Here is a 22,842-nt window from a genome sequence, read left to right as displayed (position 1 = left end):
GCTGGCGAGCACGAAATTGGCTTGAAACTTTTAGCCGACAGTTTGTCTCTATTTGTTTTTCCCGTGGAAAGTTGGCAAATTGCACTTTGGCCCCCCTGGAAACGGAGGAGTTTCCGCTTGACGGAGGCGTGGAGATAAGAAGGAAAATTGTGCCCTCATTTCTGGAAGGTTTCAGCTGCATTCTGGGCTATTCTACTATGCGACGGTTATAAAACTGAATGGTGTTGACTTGTTTACTGTTTCAGGTTTAATTGACCGGAATGTTCGGTGGAGTTCCTTATTAGAATCATATTACATCTCGTTACAAGAGAATTCGTTGGAAAGCGTAAATGCCTAGGTGCACGGTGTGAGGAAAAGAAGACTAATTTTTATTTATATCGTTAATTATGGAATAGAATGGCACTATCAGTGTTAGCTGACGGTTTAACGGCCACTCTGCTGGTGGTCCACTTAAAACAACGCACTCGCCATTCATTCCATTTGAAATTTGCAATGGTAATGTTTATTATTAACAGCTGCAACTGGTCGTTAATTAAGTTATATAACTCTAATGAATTCTCGCATGTGGTCTAAGGTTTTATTGGCTCCTCTCATCAATTCTTGGCAACCGCATATTTTAGTTCGTTATCGGAAGAGAATGCTCTCTCTGTTTCTTTGTAAATCGACCTTCCTATCAGTCCCGTTAAGCATCACACACAGCCAAATACACAAAAAGAGAAAGTCTGGCCCCCCCGAGTAATCTTCCGAAAGCACCAAAACGGTAAATTCTTTTATTTCGAAAGACGAGATGTCCCTCTAGGCCCATGTGTGTGACTTACTGGTCTCCGGAGCCGGTCTAAAGGTGCAAATATTACTTTCCGTCTTTCCTCTCATTCGTTATTTACCTTTCCTTATTTATTTCTGAAGGCATTGGGATCTTTCTTTTATGTAGTTTTGGTATAAGTCCGTCGATGGAGACGAAGCCGGAGATATCTGAAAAATAAAATGACTATGAAACGTGGATGGAATTTTTCACCAGAGAACAAAGCTGGATTAACTGGAGCTTGGAAACGTGCCTAAAGGCTCAATATTGGATATCCACATTTTGTAAACAACGGGACGGGGGCACTAATAGTGGTGGCCATCCGGTCCCGGATGATTAAAAATTCTATCATGGACACGCTGTAGTATGAATGAATATGAAAAGACTGAATGGCTGTCAACGGTTTTTTTTGTTGTCTATGCTAAATATTGCCTAAGCTGAGCTAGCCACATCTATTGACCATTCGTGCGTAGGTGCTTTTTGTGATTGGAGCTTTCAGTTTGTTGGTAAGTGGCGTTTGATTAAACAAATTGCACGTGGGAGAATATGACCAACATGGCGAATGTAGAGTGTTTCAGTTTAACCCGCATGACTTTGATAGTGTACTGAGCAGCCAAAAATAATATCAGTTTGCTCTATGAATTAACGGTCAATAAGGCTTCCCTTAGCTGACATAGACAGTTGAAATTTAATTTAAAAAATGCAAAATATAATTTTTTTCCAAAAATTGATTATATATCGTATATTATTATTGAGATTATTTAGCGAAATTGTGGAGGGGGTTGCCGACCCGAAACGACGCATAGGATTTACTAAAAAAAATATGTTTTTAGCTTTGTAATTGGCGTGCTTGCCTCTATGCTAGAGGATATTTTTCCAGAAAAGAGCTATTCTACTGACTTTTCTGAAAATAAGTATTATCTTTGAATTACTCGTTTAATTCTGGAGAAAAAGTTTCTCTTGATACTTTTTCCTCCGACCCACCTTTTCCCAGTAAAACAATTAAACTAATTTTAATGCATGTCCTAAATTAACAATTAGAACGTTATGATACCAACATTTTACTGAAAATAAAAAAAAAAAAGGAAAACGATCCACCCTTTTTTTAAAAGAACAATGATAAATCTTGAATAGTTTTATGTCAAAAGTTATTATTATGTATGTATTAGTTTAGGCAAATCTTAATCTAACAATAATATGTACGCAGAGTAAACGTGCATAAAAATTATTAAATTTTTTTTATTTGGAAACGGTAGGCCGAACGAAAATATCTCAAGAGAAACTATTTCTCCACGATTAAAAGAGAAATTCAAGAATGAATTTTCTTTTCAGAAAAGTCAGTAGAGTCCCATTTTTCCTTACAAAATATCTGCTAACATGGAGGTAGGCACGCCATTGTATCTGCCAAAGGGACATTTATTGGACGTTATATAGCAAACTGCCATTATTTTTAGACGTTCAATTTGTTGTTAAAGTTACGCGGATTAAAACTAGAACACCCTGTATTCAAGCAGGATTTCTGATGCATTTATTTGTTTCCGATTTTGCGTTTTTATGTCGTAACCAAATTAGATAAACTAAAGCTTTGATTGAACAAAGATAGTTAAACGATGTTGATTGGAAAATTCGTCAATTTGCCAAATATAATTACAACATCTAGAGCCTTAGGGCGTATGCTAAATTGTATGGAAGACACACATTAGATGACTAAATGCACTTCTTAAGAGAATATTATGTGAATTTCCCTTTGATTTTCGTGAAGACAGCAAAGTTCAACAAACAATCTCACTTTTTGAAAATAAATAGTTAGTAGCGCACTGCCAAAACTAGTGATAGGTGATAAAAGGAGTCCGTTTCTGGGAAAATATCTTGCTGGCCAGTCTCACAAATTAATTGTCGTAAAAATGGCAGGAAGTTTCATTAGTCAAAAATATACGGAAACTATATAGAAAATTAGCAGCTTTGTTTATATGAGCAGCTCGAGGCGATTAATTTGAGCTGAATTTTAAGACAATTGCTCCCCCGGTTCTTCAGATATCGGACGCCGAAATTTGAAAATTGGCAAAAAGTAGGTACCTCTTCTAATTGGGAATGTCCTTAACGACACTTCATTTCCTAACAAACGTTTCAACAAAAATATTAAAGCAACAAAACGTATCTGTCTCTTGCATTTTTGTGGTATTTCCCATGGTCTCGCGGCTGCCTGGACATAACAATACATGTGTGCGATCATTTCGAAACTCAAAAAAAGCTTGGTTAAGCATATCTCACCACACCCCCCTAAACCAATAAACCTATAGTAAGGGCCGGCATCACTGAATAGGGATCAACATAGAGAACGTTTCTTCTATCAGTTTAGAGCCCCTCTGGCCGAGCCTGAGCAAGTGAGTGTCTTTATTTATGTTTTGTGCTCGGGCCTTGCTTCTAAAGATGATGTGTAAGTACTTTTTCTGCATGTAATTACCATAAAATTTGGAGTGTACGAGGAGAAATCACGTCCTCGTTTTCAATAATATACTTGGAGTTGCACGTGACTTGCATTCCCTGATGAAATTTGAATGCAAATGCTGCAGCCATCCTAAAACATTATTCGCCGTGTTGCACCTGCATAGAAATTCGGAAATTTCTCGCTCTTTCGACGAGAACTTCCCGTCTTCGTGAAATTCTTCAGCGGCGTCCAAAACCACCCTTTGAGCCCAGTTTAAAAATACCTCTACAGATTATCTCGAGCCCTAATGTTTCTCCTCTCTCTCTTTGTGCGTCTTTCCCCTTCATAGGACGCTCTCTCTCAAGCCCTATCTGATTCACCTAAACGGGCAAGATGGCCGCCCGAGCACTTTGCCCGTATGGATCGCCCTGAAAGGGTCTGCGCACGCCCTTTGCGCAGACACTTGACCTAGATGGCAGAATTTGCGTTGCATATTGCAGCCGCAGTCGGACGGAAACGACTTTCGAAATTCTCTTTGCCGCCTGGCCCGAATGGCATTCCGGGGATTTGTTGAAGACGTAGTTTCAGTTCCTGCAAAAGTAATCAGTTTTTAGGGCCGCAGTTTTTCGAAAGGGGTTTTATGCAGTTTCGGCGGGGATGGGGGATGATTCTGGCGCTAATATTGTAGCGTGGTGCATGGAGGAATCTGTTTTTCGCGGTGGGTTTCATCCTCACTTTGGTCAGTTCGAAAATGTTTAGGTTGTTTCAATTGAGTTAATTGTCGTCAGTTCGTCACTTTGTTCTCTATGCTGATGTTGCCCTGTCTATTTTTATAGCAATAACTGTCTCTTACCTTATATGTATAATATATGTATATAAATATCGTAGCTCGGGCAACACAGGGCGTCTTAAGGAGAATGGGGCACAGACTAATAGCCTATTCCTCACTTAAAAGCGATGCCACGCATATACAAAGTAATTGGTTATTGTTGGGAACTTCTTTCTACCAACAAGTAAAAAAAAAAAATACGTGAAAATAAGACAAACATCAATATTAACGGAAATACAGTGATCAAGATTTCGTAGATGCTGGTAACCATATAGAACTGGTAGTTTTCAGAACAAAACATTTTTAGTAAAGCCAGTCATTGAATATTCTCGGAAAAAATATAGCATTCGGCTGCTGCAACAAGAAAGGTTTTTTTTTTTTTCAAGATACACCGTCTTCACGTATAAAAATAAAAACCTTTCTAATGCACGCCGCGAACTTACCCTGACTGAATTGTCGATTTTACTGAAGAATCGCAGTCAAATTGACCTGAAAATATCGTTAAGGATTTTTTCGTCATTTCGATAAAAAAACAAAATTTTTTTGAGTAATCTAAGTATGACCATTCTTATTTAGGTTAGGTCAGCGGCGTGCACTAATAAAGTATTTATTTTTTTACTCTAAAATACTCCGTTGATAATGAAATTACAAACGCTACAACAAACAAACTTTTTTCTTCAGCACGGATCAGTGTGTCTAAAAATTATTCTGATTTTTCGAAGAAGCTGCGCGCCCCAAATGGATTTTCCATGTATTGGGATCTCGGAAACTGTAGAAGCTATGAACCCGATTAAATGAGGAAACTAATATGTTAAGTTTTTTGAAGTTTCTTTCCAGTTATCAAACCATATGAAGAATAATCCAGGGCTAATTTGGCTTGAAACAGCCTACGAAGAGCTTGAAAATATCTTGCGAACTTTACATTTTAAAGAACTATCGGAGTGTCGAGAGGTCTAATATAAATTTATGCAGCTACAAGGGCAAAATTTCGATACTAAAATTCCCATACATCAGCTTGAAACTACAACCTTGTTGTTATTGCTTTTAATATGTTCGACTAGAGCCACTAACCCCAGCAGACACACACGTCTTCTTTGAATCCATTCTCTGCAGGAACACCGTCTCTTCCAGGAAATTAAATTCGATTAAGTTGAAACTAATTACAGCACCTGCGAGGCCATTTTGCGAAATTGCGAAGCCACGGGACCGTTTTAAATTAGCTCCAATGGTGCCCTCTCACATCACCATTATTGAGTCACCAGGTACATAATTACGCGCAATTATTTCGGCCTCAATTTGAATGGATGGGGGGTGTTCGATCTAAATATAGGCGTTGCTAGCGATTCCAGAGGAAATTGTTTTATTTATTAATTCGTAAATCTCAATCAAGGACGACGTTTTGTGATTGCAAACCAGATGGGAATTGTCTGGAAGTCGTTAATAACCAGAGTCGCCAATTTAAAACCTTAACACAAGTCATATTTAACCAACGTCTTCGCCCCATATATCCTCGAAACAATAAAAGGGACTCTATTTTCACTGAGGCGGAAATTAAACCCGTTTTGCAGGACAAGGGCGAGATTGAGCAAATGTGAAATTACAAACAAAAATCTGAAATTACCCTTTTACGCCTAGAAGATAAATGAGGACCCTGAGACAAAGCCCTTTTAAATGGGAGATGTCGTAAGGGCAGAGGGTATTGGAACGTAAATTACTTGAGATTAGGAGACGTATTGCACCAGAGGCACAGCCGAAGAGCTTTGCTTTATTGACAGAGATAAGACCTTATTAGGTTCGAAAAGGAATTTTTATGGAGAGAAGACTTGATTATTTTTTCAATTAAGGTAACGTCCACAAATATGGAAAATTACCAGTATAGACATGAAAGTTTTCCTTAAAATATTTTATAATTAAGAGTTGATGCTCTATCCTGCCACAACGTTATTGGGAGATTGAAGTTTTCAGCGTTTACGCAGAAGTTTGGTTTGCCTCCTTTGGAAATTTCCTTTTGTCTTATCTTTCTGTCCAATCAATGGAATAGTCGTGCAGTAAATTTGCTCGCAAACTTCCATTTTATAATTTTGCCTTCCTTCATATTCCGTTCTACGTTATCTTTTCTGACGTTTCTCGTTGATAACTATCATAGCTTTAAATGGTGATCCAAAGTCAAATATAACTGAAAATTTTATTATTCAAACTTAATTACAGAAAAGGCACTAATGAACCAGGTGCAATTTCGCATCAGCAAAAAGTGATTTTATAGTCATTCAGTCCAAAAATTAGTAAGTTTTTCATCCATTCACCTGACACGTTGACTTTGACACACATTGGAAAGCGAAGTCTGGTTCAAATTATCCAATTATTTGCCTTATTTTATGGCTACTTATGCGTAATTTTATGTGGTATCTATCTGTAATAATGTCATACTTAAGACCGTTTTCCGAGTTCCTGAGATATTGGCATTTAAATTTTAATAACCGAAAAAAAATAGCCATTTCCCGTACTTTGAAAATTTGCAGCAAAAATTCGACATTTTCTAGGAATCGCTGATACGTTAACCGAGATCTTGGAGCAAAGCATTTGCGTGAACCTTCATTTTAGAGCTCTTTCAGAATTGCAAAAAACAGGCACTAACTTGCCACATATCTCGAAAATCAACAGATGTGTTACAATCTAATTTGTGTATGCTTCTATAACGCATCAAAGTGATTAGTCTGGTTTTTTGAGGCAACTGCTCAACTGGTTCCCGAGATGTTGCAGTGTGAAAACTGGCTAAAAGTAAGTATTTAATAATATTTTCAACCAATAGAATGATCGCAAAGCACTTTTTTTGCAAAGCTTTCGCAGACGCTAAACTTTTCCTCACGAAAAACGAATATTCTATTCAATTGATTGTTATCGAGTTCAACATAATACTCTGAGTATCAAGGCAGATAATGCCTTCTGCCTGGAGGATTAAAATATTTTTTATAGACATATAGGATCGTAACTGTTTTTACAGGTATATTGCCCATATTATTGAGCTATTTTGGGTTTCATCACCTCTGAAATGGGGTTCCATCACGATTTAAAATTTTTATTATCTCAACTTGCGGAGCGATGAATGCAAATAGAGCTATATTTCAAAGCTTATTCTTTAGTATTTTAACCCATTCAGTCGGGATTTTCTTTCTTCCTTCTCTCGACTCAGGTTGAGTCAAGTTCACATTTATTTTCATATCTTTATCTTTGGAAAAGTTGTGTAATAGACGTTTGACCAGAATAGTCGAAAGGAGACCGGTTTTACGTATACATTTTGTGCAACGAAATGAGACTCAATATATTTATGAGACCCTAGAAAAACACCACCGTATAAACTTTTACTCCTTACACCACCATGAGGTCACGTTCCGGAATCATTTCACGGAAAAATTGTCTCAAATACCCTTCTAAAACGGTCTCAGACTTAAGTCCTTTTTCTTAGAGATTAATTAAGTTCTTAAAGAGCTAAAAAAGTTAAATGATTTTTGCTTGCGAATGGCCTTCTTATTCAAATCAACCTCTTCGAATCTGCCTTCAATTGCAGATTTTCTCACTACCTTTCGTCTGTTGAAATATTCATGGATTTTTCTCATGACATACTTCTACCAGAAAAGGTATTTTAATTCCGAGTAAATCGTCATCGGTGCCAACTAAAATCGTTTTCAATTTCGCTTATGTTCATGCGAGTGACTTGTAAATGACGTCGTTTTGGCCTTGCAACTGCAAGTTTTGCCATGAGTTATATTCGCTTTTTTATAGTTGAGCAAAATGCATAAAACCTCTGATCTTTTGCCAAAATTTCAAGTAAAAAACGCGTATCTAAAATCACATCAAGATTTATGCGTGAAATGTGTCGGTCGCAGGGAATTTTGGCAGGACACTTGGAGATGCTCGTAAAATTAACTCTGATGGATAACAATGCCGGGCAGTTGCAGTTTTTTTACGACGCCTGCATGAAGTTTCTTTGCAATGTATAATGTTCAGCGAATAAGGTTTTATGGGGCTGTTACTTACGTGACGAGAAAATTAAAAAAATCCTGTTTTAGTGTCAAAGAATTCCGCAAAGTTGTGTTTTGCTGTACCGAACTGTCGAATATTTATTGGAGTCTAGTTTCTACCCTTTGATCTTTACGTGAAAACTTTCGTAAGCGCACAATTCGCCCGGTAGAGTTTCCTTTAAAGTCCGACTACGTCCTGAAGTCCAGTCTACATCTACAAATTACCGCTTCTCCATACTAAGAAAAACTTACATGGAAGTAAGGAAGACAGGCGCAGAAGCAAGAAAGGAACAAAATTAACATCGCTTTTTTGAGCATATATCTTGCCATTGCCTGATTTTTATAATAATTTTATTTTTCTATGACTTACAAACTTTAAACCATATTTTTATGATGTGTTAAATTTTTCTTTCTTTTATTAGTATATCTATTTTAAAGCATTAATTTATTTTGGAAGTTTAATATTTGCGTCCTTATAATATTTTCGTTCAATGCAAACGTCTCTTTCCTAGACGCCATTAATTATTTGCTTGCTTACTTTGCGTTCTTTTTAATTTTATTTCTTTACTTAAGCCTCAAACTTATTTATCATCTATGCACGTTGCAGTTCATTTATCCTCATTATCCTCCACTTGATTGTCGCTTTGCCGGCCAATTAATAGTTACGCTTTAATTCTTTTCAATTTATTTTTAAATTGTCTTTCTTTTAATTTCATTTCTCTGTATTTTCGATGTTTTGTTACCTTCTTGCGTTTTTTTTTTTTAACTGAATCGGATAACTTTAGTGTTACGGTTCTAAGTTTGCGGTTAAAGTCACTTGCTCATAAACTTAGTTTGAGTTTTTAAATACACTGTTTCTTTTCATTTAATTTTCAAGAGTTTCGTGTAGTTCTCTTTCTCTCTGCACTCTCAACAATTTCGCTCGTTCCCGAAAGCACACAAAGCCAGTTTTCGTAAGAAATTTCATATCTAAATTTGGCACCAACTCTTTTCCTGCACAAACTATCAATTTTCACCGGGCCATCAGGCAATTCTGTCCAACTTTCTAAATTGTATTCATTCAACCCTTTTTACACCTTCAAATTCCTTAACGACTCTGCCATAAAGGAGGCGTCAACAAAAAACGCATTACAGCCAAAAAAATGGCAGGTACATAGAAAAGACTTTATTGTGTTTAAGGTGAAAGTATATGGAGGCTAAAAGGGACTTTTAAGGTTTCCTTCCTGACATACACCAATGGGCTCAATTGGGCTAAGCCTTCATCATGAAGATCTTTAAAATTCTGCATTTTTAATAAAAGTTTGCGTGTACAGACTACATCGACCGTGTATACACAATTCATTTGGAAAATATTTATGAATGTTGTTGGAGATATATTATGTAAAACCAAGGAATTTTCTTCAACCATATACACGATAGTCTCGGGAATGATTAGATAAAAATATGCCGCCCAAAGGGAAATTGTGGCCTTGCATGCAACACGTGAGTTTCCCTTATCTTTCTTATGGAGGCCAATTTCACTGTTTGCGGTAGGTTAATTCTTACCCTATACATACATTCATTATATTGCTAATTAGTCATCCGACTACCTACTAGAACGTGAAGACAAGCTTTTAAAACTAGTTAATATGTCTTGCAACAGCGCGATAAATTTAAGTAGTATACGAGTGTATATTGATTTTCTTATCTGAGATTAAGTAATAATAATATAAATTTTAATGCCTTCTGGAAACGTTTTATATGGGTTCCAATACAACGATTTGAAAAGGAAATAAATATTGAAAATAATTGATTTTCCACGCTTTTGAAAATTTAATTTAGTTTTTAATGCTGCGGAAAAAATCGAATTACTTTAAGTTGGGTTGCCAAAAGAGGTGCGTTAAATCATTTTATTTATTCGAATCGTGTAAGTTTGTTTAATTTCGACGTGCAAGAAAAGCATATGCGCATGGGGGAAGCCGTGGAAAGGCCGAATTACGGGTATTTTTCCAGGAAAGAGAGAAATAGAATCTCAACTTTTTCAACCTTTCATAATAAATTCTGTTATACTGAATAAACAAAACCCTTACAGAAAATATATGTAATTGAAATAAACAAGAAAAATAAAGAAAATATGTAGAAAATTATATGTAAATAAATTTCAATAACTTTCAAAATTCTTGAAATATGCATATATATTTTTGTTTTGAATATAGTATCCATTTGTGCTGTATGGTTTTCCCGTTTTTACTCATTTTACATATTTCTTCATCATTTCATTTGGAAATTTATGTCTATAATTTAATACTAATTTTCATAGTTTAGTTTATGATGGCCGAGACGCACAAGGAAGAAAGTTACGGATCCATCCAAATTTAAACGGGCATAAACTTTGGCGAAGTGTCACATACTTCGAAAGGTCATCTTATGGTCTTCGACGAGTAGCCATAAAACGTTAATTAAGGTCGGTACACGATTCGATAATTTATCTCGATAACCCTGAAAATGCTGCTTTTTATAAAATGCAACTTACATCGCTGGAATTTATATAAAAAGGTGCTATGAAGATATGTTGATAAAAAATTTAAAAACAAATAGGAAAAGAAATGTACAGATACTTTTACACCCACGAAATCGCTTTTTTTTTTAAAACACACTGTAGCTCTGAGAGGTCCAAGTCCAGTACGTTTAATTAAATCGCTTAATAAATGTCGGAAGCTTCCAAAAACTTGATGGCCATTTTTAAAGTATCAGCGATATTGAGATGCACTCATTCACTTGTATTGTGAGACAAATTCACTTTGAGGAATAATTATGATGGTGTCTACTTAGAGGATAATCCGATAGGACTTTGGAAGCTAACCTGAAAAATTAGGTTCCATTCGTTGCAGTTTAACCAACTGATCGAGCAAAGTCAGGATGGTATATCATCAAAAGTGAACCTTCCTGCTGAAAGTTCTGGAATAGAGACTGGATGAAATTAGATCTTGTTTCGGTCATCAATATAGAGCTTGGATAAAGACGTTTCTCTTATCACAACCATCGTGATTAAACTTCTTGCCGGCGCTCTCATGCGCTCAATGTTCAATCCCGCGGACCCGACAAACCCCCCTGTGAGTGTTTACGTCAAACCCGAATCTAAAGCAGACAACTTCGCCTTCATCCGGCGCCTCCACCAAACGACAGACCCCAAGAGTATCACGATCGATCCGGCGAGAAATCGCACGATTCGTAAACTTCGTCGGTTTCCTGCACGAACTTCAAACGGTGCGTTACCAAATTACCATTCCAGTTTCTATTTTTAGTCCTAAAAGCATTCTTTCTCGGCTTATTTTTGAGTCTCGATTAAAGCAGCTAATGTAAATATACTGCGCGTGCATAAGTCATTTGAAACATTCCGACGTAAATCAAAGTCTAGTGGGTTTTGGAGATAGGGTTTGGTGGTTTTGAGTTTCCGCCACGAAGGCATATTTTGAATATTAGTAACCATGACAAACTGCCGTGAGTTCGAGCTTAGCTAAATTTGTTTATCCAGGGTTTTCGAGGCAATTCTACTCAGAACTAAAAGCAGTTAATCACATTAATTATCTGAGTGATTGGTTATTTTTAATTAATGGTGACAATTATTATTGTTGTATGATAGGAACCGTGTTTGAGTACTTATTAGTAAAAACCACAACACGTCGACTGCAGTCTTTGACCACTATGCAGAATCGCCTAAACGCCTTGTTGCCAAAGCCCATGGTACCTTTTATGGGTTCTACGGGGTATGTTCCAAGATGCCTACTTGCCGTGGGCACTTGTATTTTGCCCACGATTGAGAGATTTTCCCTGGAATTGAATGAAAGGGAAAATGCTTGAAATTGGTATTGCGAACTCGCATACAACGACGAAATGCTTCGAATTACCTAATGGTAACATATCTATTGCAAATATCGGACACAAAACATAAAGCGAATTATTAACTTCGATTAGAACTAATCCGTAACTCCTGCATCGAAACGTAGAATTTTGAATTTGAAGGGCTGTGAGTCTGGACGATTTGAAACTTTCTAAATGCCTTCATTTGTCATAATGCGAGACTGTTCGAGATCTTAAAAGTCCGGGATTTGGGAACGCACTCAGTAACCACATGGAACGGCCCAGTCGATCCGGCAACAGGTAGTCGATTAACGGGACACTAAACCAGTTCCATTCCTACCTCGCAGATGGCGTGACGAGTCGATTTTGTCCTTTCCATGCAGGCACGTACATTACTTCGGAATAAAAACGAATTTTTTTAGCTTTGATTGCCTTACAAGAAGCGAATCTGTGCTGAAACGACAAATTTTCCGGTTTACGTCCCATTTAACGCCGAAGAATTTCCAACTTATGCTCGGCTATTCATTATAAAATCCCGCAGGGACATTCCGGGAATGCCAGCCGCTTTGGCGTCGTTCGCCCTCAGCTCTGGAATGGCTCATATTCCAAGAAAACCAGCCAAAACTCGGCTCTCTCCAAGGCGTATTGCATATTTCAAGGCGTAAAGCACAAATTGGCACCGATTTCGCCCCGGCATATCATATTAAAGATCTGTCTCTTATTTTTGTTCCACCTGTTCTAGGGTCTTATCCAGCCTTAAAGGGATCTTTGAGCTCCTCTCATTTGTGTCTCTCCCCGAAAGAAAAAAACGCCACTCTTATACATATAGGGGAGGATATGGCATGTGTAACCAACTTTATTATAGACATTCACGTAGAAGGAAATTGGTTGTTCTTCCTTTATATGGTCTAATCTTGCATTTGCATTAAACTAAAGCCGCTATAGGCCGGCTCGAAACGGACTAATTGAAGTAGCATTCAAAACGCACATCAGGAGGTATCGGGCATTGCAACGTATCGCTTTTTAATAAGGCGTATTATACATATTTTATAGCTATGCAAAGACTTTTTAATAAGTTCAACTCTCACGAATTTTACGCCTCTGGAAAAATGGACCTTGACAAGACAGTTTTCTTCCTGCACACTTCATTCCGGTCCATTTCACGTAGCGGTCCCTTTGTCTCCTGAGACGGTTTGTAAATGATTGACGTCGCTGTTGAGGTTAACGGGACCGTTTAAAATGCCTCCGCAAAGAAAATATTTTCAATTCAACTGAACTGGAAAGGCGTCCCACTCCACCTGCAAAGAATCATTTATATGCCACACCTATCCAAACAAGAGGAAAAAACCAGTCGAAAATGTGGGCGCCATGTGCAGGGGCCGTTCGGTTGAGTGCATCCAGAGAGTAAACAAGTCTTGCATCTGGCTGAGGTTCTCGGATATTGCCAAAATAAAAAGGCGATAAGAGTCTGGATAATGCAGTCATGGTTGACTTTCGATTGCAATTTTGCCTTGGAGACAGCAAAACTGAAGGAGACGTAGGTCGCTGGCGAGAGTTAATTATAGGGCAGAAAGAGTGCGACATAGAGAAAGCGATAGAGCAAAAGGGAGTTATTGTGCGGCAGCGAATAAGTAAAGTGAGACAGCGCGCTCGGTTAAAGGAGGAGAAGAAGAAAGAATGATAAAAACGAAAAATAGTGAAATGCAGGGAACTAACTACTTTAGATGTAAAGGGAACACTCAAATAAGTAAGAACACGTTTTGATTGAGCAATAAACAACGAGGGACCTTCTTAGTAGAAGAGTGGAAAGAAAAACACTACTTAACATGAGAAAATGCGTTTGTAAGTTTCTTTACAGGGACCGTCAAAATCGATATAATTTAGGAACTAAACTGACCTCATATATCACAAATTAAAAGAAATATTTCATGCAACGGTGTGTAGATTTATAGAGTGTAGCAAAATGAATAATTGGAGGTAACGTTCGAGGGACTTTCTTTACGGGTTTCCGCGATATCTGTCCTCTAAAATTTGAAACGTAAGAAGAACTAGATATCTCGATGACAGAAAAAAACGTTACAACGACTAAAATTGCAACGGAAATGATCCATAAAATGGAGCACAGCTCTATTATCCAATTCTCCCAACTCACTTTATTTAGCTGTAGTAACAGAAAAAATTAGTTAATGATGCAATCTGCTCGTATGAGATTATCTCAGCAGCATATTTTTAGTCCCCGTAATCAATGAATTCTGATGAGGCAACTCGAGCGTTAAGTAATGAAAATTTTTGCCTAATATAATGGCAATCTAAAGATTATTACTTATAATTGAATTAGAGCATTATCAAAACGGATTTGCTTGGTTTTCACGTATCCATATAAAGCAGCAGTAACATTATCTTACAGTATATGGTCTATAGTCCAAAGCCTGCATGTACGTCTGATTTACCTAATCGTTAGAGTAATTTGGAAATACACATAAGATTTTTTTCTTTTAAGTATTTAGTTCGAAGAGCCGATGAAACCTCTTTTTGCTTCTCTGTGAGCAATTTTTGACAAATAATATGACGTCAGTGCTGCCATTTCAGCAGAACAAAATATTCCTTCTACTTTTAAGAATATTTTAACATGCTGGAGTGACTATAAAACGCGTTTTCTGTAATTAAATTCTTAATCCAACTAACTCAAGTTGCTTAAATAATGAAATAAGTTGAAGGGATATTCTCAGGATTATTTCCATTAATTTTCGAGGAGCGATTTTCTGGTCGGTATGAGCTGATATGGATCCGATAACGAACCTGTATAGCTCAATTATCACAGTTCTAGCCTTGAAAGTTTAATGTGAGGAGCTTAAATTTTTCGACCAGTTTTAAATTCACGATCATCAACGTGATCCCATAGGTAGCTCAGAAAATGAAGAAGACATTATAACTCGGTTTATGTCGGATTATAAAGCTCATCCAGACGATTAAATCGCGCTATCTTTTGAGGCTATTCTTCTCCCAAGATATATATAACCTCCCCTCCCTCCTGAAAAATATCGATCTCTGTGACTGACTGGTTTTCCGTTAAGTTAGCAAATTTTATTCATAATTTGACATTGAGTGGTTTAAGTCTATAGTAACTCTTTGTTTCTGCTATCTGTATTAGGTATGTTCGACATTTGTCCGCAAAAGCGTCGTTTTCCAAACACAGGGTGTTAGAATATACAAAAAAACGTTTTTCCTTAAAAATTTCCAATGTGGCTTAAATGAATGGTTTATTGATATAAAAAATAATATAAATATAGTTTTTAATGTCATATAAAATGGCAGCTAGGTAATAATCAGTGCAAGGTTGACTTAAGACAGGAGAACGCCTTGTTGCCATAGGAAAGAATAATAAAGTAGTGCAAATAGAATAGTGAACATGTCCCAAGCGTACGCTACTGTCGCACGGGAAAAGGCTGTACATATGTATGTAAACATGGGGCTTTCTACTACACATTCGCATGTTAAAATTAAAAAATGTAATTTGCGCCATATTGGAAATATTCAAGGAACGCGTTTTTTTTAGTGTATTTTAAATGCGGTATTTTGAAAACGAGACATTTACGAACACTCCTTTACTAGACATTTTCCACTTGAAATGCATCCAGGATTAAGCCCTTAAATCTTCTACGCGAAGACAGGAAACACCCTATATAGGTATGTGTAAAACGCTTCTTTAATAAATCGTTCATTATTTAAATCACGTCGGCCGATGTAACCAACTCGATAATGTGAACGACAATTTGGTTGAATTAGTTTACGTTATCGAGCGTCGGCTGTAATGCAGTCGGTTGCCGCACAATGAGGCATTGAGCTTATAAGCCTCGGAACACATACAGATGAACGTTCTCAGACTCGGGCAAGTTGGCAAATATTGTTTGGTCTTTACTATGTAAACTGCAACTAAATTAGGCAAGTTACGATCAAGATTAAGGCGTATGAGGATTATACATGTGGCAGAATATAGTCGGGTAACAGCTTTAGCAAAGTTGCCCAGTTTGCAGTCTGCAGACGAACGATCCAACGACGGCGGCCTCATCGCATACGAATCACTCTGATGAGGCCAATGCAGAAGCGGTTTGTATGAAAATGCCACATTACAGATCCGTATTTAGCTTGTCTTGTTTGGCCATATTTTTGTCTGCGAGCAAGAGCTATTGACATGTGAAATTTGCCGAGTTCAAGTCCCGAAATTAATTAAACCAACAAAAGTAACAATATAAACACGTATCTTGTCTAAATTAAATTCTCTCGCCAGTGGAATGGCTCCATTTCACGTTTTGCATGCAAATTCCTTCTGCAGCTCCAAACTATTGCTATATACCTTTTTTGTGTTTGTGGCACGTTGCTGGCTAATTGTTTAATTTGCCTTGCAACCAGAGATAAGCCTGGAAAAATCCTCCTGCTGAGTACTGGCTGAAGCCAAATGAAATGTTGACAGACTCTTATTATCACCAACGATGAACGAGATGCAATTAACCACAAACACGAAACCAAAATGGCTGTGGATACACGTATACCCACGTGCAACAAATTGCGTTTCGTCACGTTATCGTCTTTATTTATGGAATGCTCCACGTTTCCAGATGAGACTGTACGTGACCAGTCGAAATTATTCTCGTAGTTTGGCAAATGGATATTACAGTTATAACATACATAAAAGCGAATTTTCTAGTGAAATGGGTCAAGTCCTTTAACATCCCATAAAACTGTCAATTTAGTCAATTATGAAAATTAGCTGTGCGAGGTTGTAAATTAATCCAAACTCTTGCCACGGACTTCGAGATTTCAATTGGCTCAATTCGGTTTGCAGACTGACCAAAAAGAGGTTACGCTATAAGTGAAATCGGTGATTCACTCAGAACAACAATCATCATAAAAATTCCTTTCTTAGAACCTCTTGTTTGTATATTGATTGATCGCATCTGATCGGAGTTTACAATATAACGAATGCAGACCGTGTCTTCCATCTTGGAGATACGTAGAAAATTTAATCAGTAATGGCTTTTAACGGGAAATGCTTGTTTGCCTTGTCGATTTTTTTCAAACGGATACTAAGGACCTCATTAGCATTACAATAATATATTATCGCCTTCTGTTCTTTGTTTAGTAAGTAGCCTACATGGACAGCTTGAAGAAAAATCTACTTACTCTGTGTCCATCATCTCAGCACTAAACATCACAGTTTTTGACTCACTTAACCTTGCCCTTCGATCGTCGAAGAAGTTCTGACCCTGGTGTGTGGTTTTCCGGCAGATTTTTCTGTAAAAAAGCCCATCTTTTAACCCTTTTTTAAATGCCCTTTGTTACCTGTAGTTGGACGATTATTTTATTGCACCTAGCATGGTTCTTCACTATTGTTGCGCAAGGTTATATCCTTGGAAGAAGTCGATTGTTTGAAGAATTTGATTTAGATACACTGCTGCACCGGAATGAACGTAAAAATTCTGGTAATTTTCCGAGTTTTTCCCATTTTTCCGCGAATCTCCGGTGACCTACCTACTTTCAATTTGAGTCGACCAACAATTCATTCAATCTGTCACTTTCGCCCAAGATCAATCAAAATTGAAAATGTCGATTAGGTGCCTCTTAGGGCCAATCTGGGTTCGTATATATTATTTTGAGAATTTTTCCTCATTTGTTTCAAATCTCGCTGACCTGCCTGCCCTCAAGTTGAGTCGAGCAGAATTTGATAAAACTTTTCGTCAAAGATCGATCGTAGTTAAAAAAACTCCACACACAACTCTGAACTATTTGTTCAAGACCCGAATCAACCTCAAATCAAACGGTCTCAGCGGTGAGAATGTTAAGTTGCACCTGATCGAAGGAAAATTCGGAAACGATGGAAAACTTCAACGCTGAAAAGTTCAAGCATACCGGATCAACTATGGTTCAAATGACGTACCTTTTTATTTACGTCACAAAACGTCATATAAATTTAATATCTTAAGAAAGAGTAAAAATGTATTTGAATGTCTAAAAATAATTATTTTTATACACTGTTGCCGCTCAATTCGTTGAGGTTTTGGTTTAATTTGGTGTTTTAAACCGTCGAGTTCTTTGTTTATCAACGTTGATAGTAAAAATGTCTTTTTTTGAGAACTAAAGTAGGGTTCCTGGTTATTTATAGTCGGTGTTATTATTGTTGTTGTATGTATAATGTCCACGTTCTTAAACAGTCGGTGCAAGGAACTTATAACATCCCTGATACATATTAATTTTAAAAAGATGTGGCGTCACCGTTGATATGGAGACGGTGACGGGCATAAAATTTGACATGATTGGGACGATAAGTAGAAATTTTCCGTGATTTTGAGATGACCCCAAATAAACCGGGTATTGGGTATTTGTGCGAAACTTGAAGTAGCTGATCCCAACTAGAAATTTTCGGGAACTTTGAAGAAACCAGAGTAACCCGAACTGACACGAATGCCTTATTAGATGTTGCTTCTTGCTATGACTACTAAAGCATGAACACTGCAGCTATAAATTTTTATAATTTTGCCGGGCAGTATACACCCTCATAGAGCCAAAAACTGACCAAATAGTCATAGCAATTCTTTTTTATACGCTGTTACGGCCACGTCGAGTTGTTACGCAACAATAAGAGACCTTTTTTTACGATTTGCCGACCACAAGGTTATTAACGAATATGCCCATAAAAAAGCCCATCAGAGGTTCTTGCCCAAAGTTTTATGGACTTCAGTCGTTTTCTGCCGTTTGCAATAGATTGATTATAGTGAAACCCGTTTTTTTAGTGTAATATACAGTGTCTATAAGATCGAGATGTCCGACGTGGGAATCTCATAAACAGTAATAGATAAAGATTCGGTTAAATAGGAGGAAAGTTGTCCAATCTGGGGAGCAGTTTATGTTCGCAGGTCTGTTTGCATCGTGAAACTACTGCCTAGAATGAGAAACTCTTTTTCCATTTAACCGAATCCGCATGTGTTAGCTCTGACGAGATGTTCATGCTGGACCGGATCCTTATCTGGCAAACGCTACATAGTGAATCAAAAAACAGTGGTAAGTTTTCCATTTTTCCTTTATATTCCAAATGGAAAGCCCTTATCAGTATTTACCTCCGTGAAACCACCTCAGACAAACGTTCGGGAACACAAGAGAAAACCGTCGTCGCTTTTCAATAAGAAAATGCGTTACGCCCCGTTTCGTTGTTCCCGACTTTAAAGGGGCCCTGAGGGAAATGCATTGCAAAGTAAACCCGCCACTCTGGATGATTCTGTCGCTAAAAAATGTCGCACTCTGATCGTATGTCTTACTCCTTATTTGCCACTCGTGTGTAGAAGAAGCAGTCATTTGGGAGATGAAAGAAGGACTCAAACTAGACTGACTTATTTATAATCCTCCTAAAGAGTTTTCGCCAGTTTCATTTTGTGCAAACCCACTTGTAATCAGAGAAAAGTCATAGGAGAGCGGAGAAATACACTTTGAATTGGATTGACTAGGAGAACTAGAGGAAAGTAGTTTGCATCCTCTGCTTTATTTTCTCTGCATAAAAACGAATTCCTTTTCTCCAAAACTGGCATTCATTTCCGAAAAGGTGTATGGAAAAATTCGAGGCACGTCTGGAAATCCAATGAAGGAATCTGCATTCTTCTGCGCTGATGCACTAAAATCCATCCCGAGTTGAGGGCATCAAGTTTTCGACAAACTTGCCCGCCCTATCAAAACTTATCCAATCTGGGATAATATCTTCTGTGCTCCAATTTCTTTTAACGATCCTTCGAAGTTCGTGGTTCGGAGATTCAATTTTGCGACGAAGGCTCCAGGTGAAAAGGAGACGATTCAGTGTAGAACGAGAACGGTTTTTTGGGTGCATCATAATTTGGTAGTCGCAACGCACACACACAGTAGATCAATTTGAAAACGAACCACATTTCGGTGATTACGGAAAATATTTAAATATGCAAAAACACGTCGATTTTATTTTCAAGCGGAATATTCTTTACGTCCGTTTTCTATTGAACTGCATGCACCCTCTAGCGAGGGTGGAAACCACCACTAAAGTCTTGAATGGGAAAGGGGGTTGAGTTATACCTCATTTGAAAGGTCTTTCAGTTGCCTCTCCAAATGTCCCTATTTTTTTCACTGATAATTTTTCGAAAAATCATATCCACCATTTTTGGTATCAATCATAGTATAATTGTTCATTAATGTTTTAAGCGTTGAAAATGCTATCGATTGATTTTCTGTTTCTTTTATCTATTTTCAAACTCCATTCTCGGATTCACGAAAATTTTTACTTGAATTTCCCTACACACGGTTGCAAGTCTCCTCTTCAATTCTTTCAAACCCTGGGGCTGGGTTTTATAAACAATAGATTTAAGATTCCCCCCGGAAAAAAACAATCGAAGAGTGTTAAATCGGGCGATCGCGGTGGCCACTCAATTGGTGCTCTTTGACCACTCAATTCGACAGGATACCTTTGGTGTAAATACTGCCTAACAGGAAGAAAATAGTGCGGAGTTCCATCTTGTTGAAAATGAAGCTGATCTCGTTGTAAAACGCTATCACCCTCCCCGTCACCGTGATTTTCTAAATTCATTGTTATTAATTAATTTACTATTTCTTCTAGCAGATTTAAGTGGATTTCTCCAGCTAGGTTTTCCTCCATCAATAAAGGACCAATAATGGCATTTCCAAGAATACCAACCCAAACGTCTACTTTTTGTAAATGTTCTGTAATACGTTCTTTAAATTTTCGGTAATTTTCATCGCGCCAATCTCGCCCATTCTGCTTGTTAACATGTCCACTACGGAAAAGCGTACGCTCACCATCAAAGCAAATGTGGTGTAAAATATTTCGGTTGTCATTTATGAAATTTGTCATTGTTCTACATAATTGAATTCTGCCAACACCGTCGTCAAAAAGTGGTGGAAGGATTTGCATTTTATACAGGTGCAGTTTATTTAACTTTAGCGCTTTTCTTACTGTTTTGTGAGACATTTCTACTTCATGGCCACAGTATGAATCAAGCTGACAGGTTCGGCAACGAAACAGCCCAAAACTTCTATTTGAACTGCTTCGTTCAAAACACGCATATGATTATTATTTTTGTTGACAACGGAACCAGTTTTAGTAAACTTAACAACTAATTCGAACCCGTATTTTTGTTTAAATTTAATATTAAGATTCGTCTCATTAAAATTCTTGCTCTTTTTGCGCATCTTCCACATTCTTCATAGACGAAAATAATTCGATTCTTTGTTGTGGCGTATATGCCATTTTTGTAAATAACCTTATTAACACACTATAAATTGCGAAACAAAATTTACAATAACGAATATCTGGTAATTTAACAAAAAGAATGAAAATTCCATCGTCCTCTCTAATCGAACAGCCTTATTCTTGCTGTTTTTTCAACAAATAGAATATTTGAATAAATGCATATTTAAATACAAATAAATAAATATCAAAATGGTCATCGGTTGTTTATAAAACCCAACCTCAAAATTTGCTAAAATTGAATAAAGGAATTCCAAGGGGGAGGAGGATTGTAGGGAAATTCAAGAAGTTCTTGTAAATGTTAGAGTGGAGTTTGAAAGCGGACTTTAGTACTGTTTTGAAAATAATGGACGGCACTTTGAACACCCAACATTAATACACAATTCTTCTGCAATACAACTGACTCCGAAGCTTGTTTACGGTTTGGACAAGATTTTTCGAAAACCTCTTAATGAAAACAAGAAAGGTATATTTGAAAAGGTAATTGAAAGACCTTTCAAATGACATATAACTCAACCTCTCTTCCCATTTAATGTTTCAGTGGTTGTTTCCACCCTCGCTAGAGGGTGCAGGAAATTAACAGGCGCAGTTGAAAAGAACGTCTCCCTTAAAAAAACATTTACATGTTTTTGTATATATTACATATTTTGCGTAATCATCAAAATATCGAGGGTGGTCGTTTTCATACAGACACACTGTATGCTCTCAGAGATGCTTCATCACTCAACATTTAATATCAGAGCGATTATTTTCAAATGGTCCACTATGGGCCAATAAAAGCACGCATCTATGTCAGTACTGACATGACTTAAGGGGCCCATAAACATGATTTTACGGCAGTGACACGCAACATGGCTGTTAACGTCCATTTCGTGGAGAAGCCGAATGACGTCCGCAAGGACGTTCCTTGACACTGAAAATGCTTAATGTGCAATAAAATAAAGCGTTAGCAGTTTATTTGTTTATAGGTTAGCAGGTTGGCTTTATATCTGTGCGCCGCCCATAAAAGTCCGTGACGTATTCTTGCACTACATTTTTATGGGGTCGTTGTCTCTTGGCAGTAAAATGCCACTTCCAGACCATCAACAAACTGTAAAATCATTACGAATTTGTTGTTGTACGATTACTCCGTTCGAAATAATGTTTTGAAGTATCGTGGAACTACGAAAACGCTCAACTTCAAATCGTGATTTGAGAACATTACCACTCTGTGGCCCTCATTATTATGCATAAGATCGAAATTCATGCAAATGGCCGGCAATATCAGTGTAAGCAATTATGATTTTCTTGTTAAAATAAAAATATTCCCCGCATCATCGTTACTTCATGAAATATACTGCCAATTATCCGGACGGCAGACAGGTCGCGGTCCATGTTTTCCATATTAACGGCCCAATTGGTCGGATCTGGCTTGCAGGAATTACATCACAAATTACGTAGAAAGCTCTAGCGAGAGAGACGGAGTCGCAGGATTAAAGCAGGAGTCCCGTTAATAAGGTCTGTGTTTCCATCGAAAAGCAACGCGCCAGAAAAATGTTGCTCGTTTCTATGCTAATTTCTTCAGTTCAGTCTGACAGACTGGAGAAATGTTAATATTTGGGTGAGTGGTCTCAGGAGCAGAGACGGGGAAGGTTATTTTCTTTCAGA

At 37.4% G+C, this 22,842-nt stretch overlaps 1 long non-coding RNA gene across 1 annotated transcript; it reads right to left on the bottom strand.

Annotated features, from left to right (window-relative positions):
- Positions 1-884: 884 nt before the first annotated feature.
- LOC136345998 (uncharacterized) lies at positions 885-17,420 on the bottom strand. The gene is made up of 3 exons (XR_010733241.1): positions 17,259-17,420; positions 17,100-17,210; positions 885-972 (listed from the first exon to the last, which is right to left on the bottom strand). It is a non-coding gene; the product is annotated as an uncharacterized lncRNA (long non-coding RNA).
- Positions 17,421-22,842: the final 5,422 nt, after the last annotated feature.

The sequence above is a fragment of the Euwallacea fornicatus genome, chromosome 21 (assembly GCF_040115645.1).
Source record: "Euwallacea fornicatus isolate EFF26 chromosome 21, ASM4011564v1, whole genome shotgun sequence".
In the NCBI taxonomy this organism is placed as follows: Eukaryota; Metazoa; Arthropoda; class Insecta; order Coleoptera; family Curculionidae; genus Euwallacea; species Euwallacea fornicatus.
Note: the sequence above shows the minus strand (reverse complement) of the source record. Positions and strands in the feature narration are given on the sequence as shown.